Source organism: Salvelinus alpinus, chromosome 35 (genome assembly GCF_045679555.1).
Source record: "Salvelinus alpinus chromosome 35, SLU_Salpinus.1, whole genome shotgun sequence".
In the NCBI taxonomy this organism is placed as follows: domain Eukaryota; kingdom Metazoa; phylum Chordata; class Actinopteri; order Salmoniformes; family Salmonidae; genus Salvelinus; species Salvelinus alpinus.
This window is the reverse complement of record NC_092120.1, coordinates 22,528,338-22,534,714: the sequence shown is the minus strand read 5'-3', so window position 1 is coordinate 22,534,714 and position 6,377 is coordinate 22,528,338.

The window sequence follows — 6,377 nt, the reverse complement described above, 5'->3', positions numbered from 1 at the left end:
AGTCAAGGGAAAAAGTACTTTCCCTGCTGCAGGCTATGTACCTTGGGCATATACACAATAGATCATTGTGTATATGCCCAAGGTACATAGCCTACAGCAGTGTTCCCCAATTGACATTTTACAGAATTTTCACTGTTGGTCATAAAAGACTAAAAACACCAGGAAATCAGATCCAAGTTATTTTCATTTTGGATATCTGTTCATAATAGAGAGACATGATCGTATACAAATGTAAGCAAAGGTTTCAAATGATGACATTTTAGTCAAATACTGGGCAAAAACGGGTTGAATCAACGTCGTTTCCACACCATTGTGATGACGTGGGAATCAACGTGGAAAACTGATTGGATTTGAAAAAAAGTCATAAATATAAGGGAATTTAGTATTTTTTTCACCCAACTTTTAACCTAAATCCAATGACATGGTGAACTGTTTTGTTGATGTCACGTTGAAGTCACCTTAGTTGACAACTCAACCAAATGTAAATCAAAACTAGATGTCCGTGCCCAGTGGGATGATTCTCTCGCTCCCTCTATCCCTCTCCCTTAGACAGATAACTGGGACAAAGGCTCACCAGCGCCCATAATTCCACCATTTGACATTGTTGTTTTTCAACCTCACTCAGATGCATCTGCGCTAACTATACTGTGCGCCCTTAAGTACACAAATGTTTGTGTGCGTTCATTTGTAAACAAGTTATTGTTAATTATAACTTTGCGTGAACTTTGCTGATCAGTGGAGCGAAGCATGTCTCCCCTTCAGCGAGTAATTATTCAGGCTAATTGCTTGTCCTGCTCACGGAGTATAAAGCACTGCTCATCCCTCAGCATGGCCATCTCACATGCCTTCATTTCACTGGCTGTGTTCCAAATAGCACCTTATCCCCTACATAGTGCACCAGTTTTGATCAGAGCCCTGATCAAAAGTAGTGCACTATATAGCGAATAGGGTGCAATTTAGGAAGCGCCCACTGGCTGTCTCAACAGAAACATTAGCAGCCTTTTAAATGGTTCAATGTCTCTTATGATCCTAGTTGTCAAGATAAAAGCATATGGTGCTGAAAAGAAGGAGGGGGTGGTTATACATGTTATTTTTTTATTCTCACGCCTTAAAATGGAAATGGATATAATAATAATGAAGACATGATGTTAGCAATTTGTCTGTCTTTACACCGTAAACATGCATTGTTGTTCCACCCAGTCTGCCCTCCTTCCAAATCAAAGCCGGGTAATCAGAGGACACAAAGCCACATAATGACGACTGTCGTGGTGAGGCCTCCCTCAGGCGGGTTAGGTTGAATCTCTCTCGCTCTTGCTAGCTAAAGATGAGCAAAAAAGACGACATAAAATAAATAATACAAATACTGAGCTATATTGTATGCTACATTTTTTTTTAAACAATGATATTATTTTATCCCCTTGATAGAATAACGACACTTAGCCTTTTTCTAAAATGCTTTATGAGATTGGAGAACACATTAAGAGGGATCTTAGACCATTTCTCCATACAGAATCTTTCCAGATTCTTGATATCCTTCCTCTGTGCTTCTGGACTGCCCTCTTCAATTCAAACCACAGGTTTTCAACAGGGTTCCAGTCCGGAGACTGAGATGCCCATTGCAACATCTTGTGGTCAATTAACAATTTCTTTGTGGATTTTGATGTGTGCTTGGGGCTATGGTCTTGCTGGAAGATCCACTTGAGGCCAACATTCAACCTCCTGGCAGAGGCAACCAGGTTTTTGGTTCAAATGTTCCGGTACTGGGTAAAGTTCTTGATGCCGTTGACCTTAACAAGGGCCCCAGGACCAGGGGAACCAAAATGGACCCATAACATCAAAGATCCACCAGCATTTTTTACAGTAGGTATGGGTTTTCTTTTCATGTTACTGTATGCTTCCTTATTTCAACGCTAAACCCACAGAGGTCTATTTTCATGTCACCTGACCATAACACTGGTTCCAATCCAAGTGCCAATGCCGTTAAGCAAACTCCAGACATTTACATTTGTTCAATGTCATGAAAATAGAGCTCTTTGGCCACGCACACCAGTGGTGAGCTTTACTTCGGGGGGAAAAAAAGATTGGTATACTTGAACTTTTGACCTTAATGCATTTCCTCCTCACCTTTGAGACCACATCCCGCTCTATAAAATCTCACAGCAGTTCAATTTTCAGTTCTTCCCCGTCGCTCACAACACTTACGACGGCATCTCTGTCTGTGTCAAACGACAACTTCTCCCTGATTCTCTTCAAGAAGACCAGCGAGAGGAACAGCGAAGGAAACCATCTTCTCTCCTCTGTTTATATTCAGAACCACATTCCTGTAAAGATTAAAGAGGATCTCATGTTAAATACTGTTGAAGTAATATGGCTGGTTCATCTGCCTCACCTGAAGCCCATTCTGGTGGGAAGCTGCTATAGACCACCAAGTGCTAACTGTCAGTGTCTGGATAACATGTGTGAAATGCTTGATAACGTATGTGATATCAACAGAGAAGTATATTTTCTGGGTGATTTAAATATTAACTGTCTTTCATCAAGCTGCCCACTCAAGAAAAAACTTCAAACTGTAACCAGTGCCTGCAACCAACCTACCATGGTAGTTACAAACAGCACAGGAATGAAATCATCATCATGTATTGATCACATCTTTACTAATGCTGCAGATATTTGCTTGAAAGCAGTATCCAAATCCATAGGATGTAATAATCACAATATAGTAGCCATATCTAGGAAAACCAAAATTCCAAAGGCTGGGCCTAATATAGTGTATCAGAGGTATTACAATAAGTTTTGTAGTGATTCCTATGTTATTGATGTAAAGAATATATGTTGGTCCGTGGTGTGTAATGAGGAGCAAACAGACACTGCACTTGACACATTTATGAAATTGCTTATTTCAGTTGCTAATAAGCACGCGCCCATTAAGAAAATGACTGTAAAAACTTAAATCCCCGAGGCTTGATGAGGAATTGAAAAATTGTATGGTTGCGAGGGATGAGGCAAAAGGAATGGCAAATAAGTCTGGCTGCACAACCGATTGGCAAACGTACTGCAAATTAAGAAATCATCTGAATAAAAAGAAGAAGAAACTACACTATAAAACAAAGATACATGAAATAAAGAATGATAGTAAAAAGCTTTGGTGCACCTTAAATGAAATTCTGGGGAAAAAGGCAAGCTCAGCTCCATCATTCATTGAATCAGATCGCTCATTCATCACAAAACCAACGGATATTGCCAACTACTTAAATTATTTTTTTCATTGGCAAGATTAGCTAACTTAGGCATGACATGCCAGCAACAAATGCTGACACTACACATCCAAGTATATCTGACCAAATTATGAAAGCCAAGCATTGTAATTTTGAATTTTGTAAAGTAAGTGTGGAAGAGATGAAAAAATGGTCTATCAACAATGACAAGCCACCGCCGTCTGACAACTTGGATGGAAAATTATTGAGGTTAATAGCGTCCTATTTGCCACATTTTCATATTTAAGTCCACTAGAATGTGTGTGCCCCCAGGCTTGGACGGAAGCAAAAGTCATTCCGCTACCTAAGAATAGTAAAGCCCCCTTTGCTGGCCCAAATATCCAACCAATCAGCCTGTTACCAACCCTTAGTAAACTTTGAGGGAAAATTGTGTTTGACCAGATACAATGCTATTTCACAGTAAACAAACTGGCTCTAACCAGACTTTCATCACACTTATAGGGAAGGACAATCAACAAGCACAGCACTGATGACTGATGATTGGCTGAGAGAAATTGATGACAAAAGATTGTGGGGGCTGTTTTGTTAGACTTCAGTGCGTCTTTTCACATTATCGATCATAGTCTGCTGTTGGCAAAACTTGTGTTATGGCTTTACACCCCCTGCTATATTGTGGTTAAAGAGTTAGTTATCTGTCTAACAGAACACAGAGGGTGTTCTTTAACGGAAGCCTCTCCAACATAATCCAGGTAGAATCAGGAATTCCCCAAGGCAGCTGTCTAGGCCCACTACTTTTTTCAATCTTTACTAATGAATTGCCACTGGCTTTGAGGAAAGCCAGAGTGTCTATGTATGCGGATGACTCAACACTATACATGTCAGCTACTACAGCGACTGAAATGACTGCAACCCTTAACAAAGAGTTGCAGTTAGTTTCAGAATGGGTGGCAAGGAATAAATTTGTCCTAAATATTTCTAAAACTAAAAGCATTGTATTTGGGATCACTAAACCCTAAACCTCAACTAAATCTTGTAATAAATAAATGTGTAAATTGAGCAAGTTGAGGTGACTAAACTGCTTGGAGTTACCCTGGATTGTAAACTGGCATGGTCAAAACATATTGTCACAACAGTAGCTAAGATGGGGAGAAGTATGTCCATGATAAGGCGCTGCTCTACCTTCTTGACAGCACTGTCAACAAGGCAGCTGGCCCTTGGATGTACACAGAGAGCTAATATTAATAATATACATGTCAATCTCTCCTGGCTCAAAGTGGAGGAGAGATTGACTTCATCACTGCTTGTTTTTATGAGAGGTATTGACAAGTTGAATGCACCGAGCTGTCTGTTTGAACTACTGGCGCACAGCTCAGACACCGATGCATACCCCACAAGACAAGCCACAAGAGGTCTCTTCACAGTCCCCAAGTCCAGAACAGACTATGGAAGGCGCACAGTACTACATAGAGCCATGACTACATGGAACTCTATTCCACATCAAGTAACTCATGCAAGCAGTAAAATTTGATCTAAAAAAACAGATTAAAAAAACGCTTTATGGAACAGCGGGGACTGTAAAGCAACACAAACATAGGCACAGACACATGCATACACACGATAACATACGCATTATACACACACGTACACATGGATTTTGTACTGTATATACAGTGGGGAGAACAAGTATTTGATACACTGATGATTTTGCAGGTTTTCCTACTTACAAAGCATGTAGAGGTCTGTAATTTTTATCATAGGTACACTTCAACTGTGAGAGACGGAATCTAAAACAAAAATCCAGAAAATCACATTGTATGATTTTTAAGTAATTAATTTGCATTTTATTGCATGACATAAGTATTTGATACATCAGAAAAGCAGAACTTAATATTTGGTACAGAAACCTTAGTTTGCAATTACAGAGATCATACGTTTCCTGTAGTTCTTGACCAGGTTTGCACACACTGCAGCAGGGATTTTGGCCCACTCCTCCATACTGACCTTCTCCAGGTCCTTCAGGTTTCGGGGCTGTCGCTGGGCAATACGGACTTTCGGCTCCCTCCAAAGATTTTCTATTGGGTTCAGGTCTGGAGACTGGCTAGGCCACTCCAGGACCTTGAGATGCTTCTTACGGAGCCACTCCTTAGTTGCCCTGGCTGTGTGTTTCGGGTCGTTGTCATGCTGGAAGACCCAGCCACGACCCATCTTCAACGCTCTTACTGAGGGAAGGAGGTTGTTGGTCAAGATCTCGCGATACATGGCCCCATCCATCCTCCCCTCAATACGGTGCAGTCGTCCTGTCCCCTTTGCAGAAAAGCATCCCCAAAGAATGATGTTTCCACCTCCATGCTTCACGGTTGGGATGGTGTTCTTGGGGTTGTACTCATCCTTCTATTCCTCCAAACACGGCGAGTGGAGTTTAGAGCAAAAAGCTCTATTTTTGTCTCATCAGACCACATGACCTTCTCCCATTCCTCCTCTGGATCATCCAGATGGTCATTGGCAAACTTCAGACGGGCCTGGACATGCGCTGGCTTGAGCAGGGGGACCTTGCGTGCGCTGCAGGATTTTAATCCATGACGGCGTAGTGTGTTACTAATGGTTTTCTTTGAGACTGTGGTCCCAGCTCTCTTCAGGTCATTGACCAGGTCCTGCCGTGTAGTTCTGGGCTGATCCCTCACATTCCTCATGATCATTGATGCCCCACGAGGTGAGATCTTGCATGGAGCCCCAGACCGAGGGTGATTGACCGTCATCTTGAACTTCTTCCATTTTCTAATAATTGTGCCAACAGTTGTTGCCTTCTCATCAAGCTGCTTGCCTATTGTCCTGTAGCCCATCCCAGCCTTGTACAGGTCTACAATTTATCCCTGATGTCCTTACACAGCTCTCTGGTCTTGGCCATTGTGGAGAGGTTGGAGTCTGTTTGATTGAGTGTGTGGACAGGTGTCTTTTATACAGGTAACGAGTTCAAACAGGTGCAGTTAATACAGGTAATGAGTGGAGAACAGGAGGGCTTCTTAAAGAAAAACTAACAGGTCTGTGAGAGCCGGAATTCTTACTGGTTGGTAGGTGATCAAATACTTATGTCATGCAATAAAATGCAAATTAATTACTTAAAAATCATACAATGTGATTTTCTGGACTTTTGTTTTAGATTCC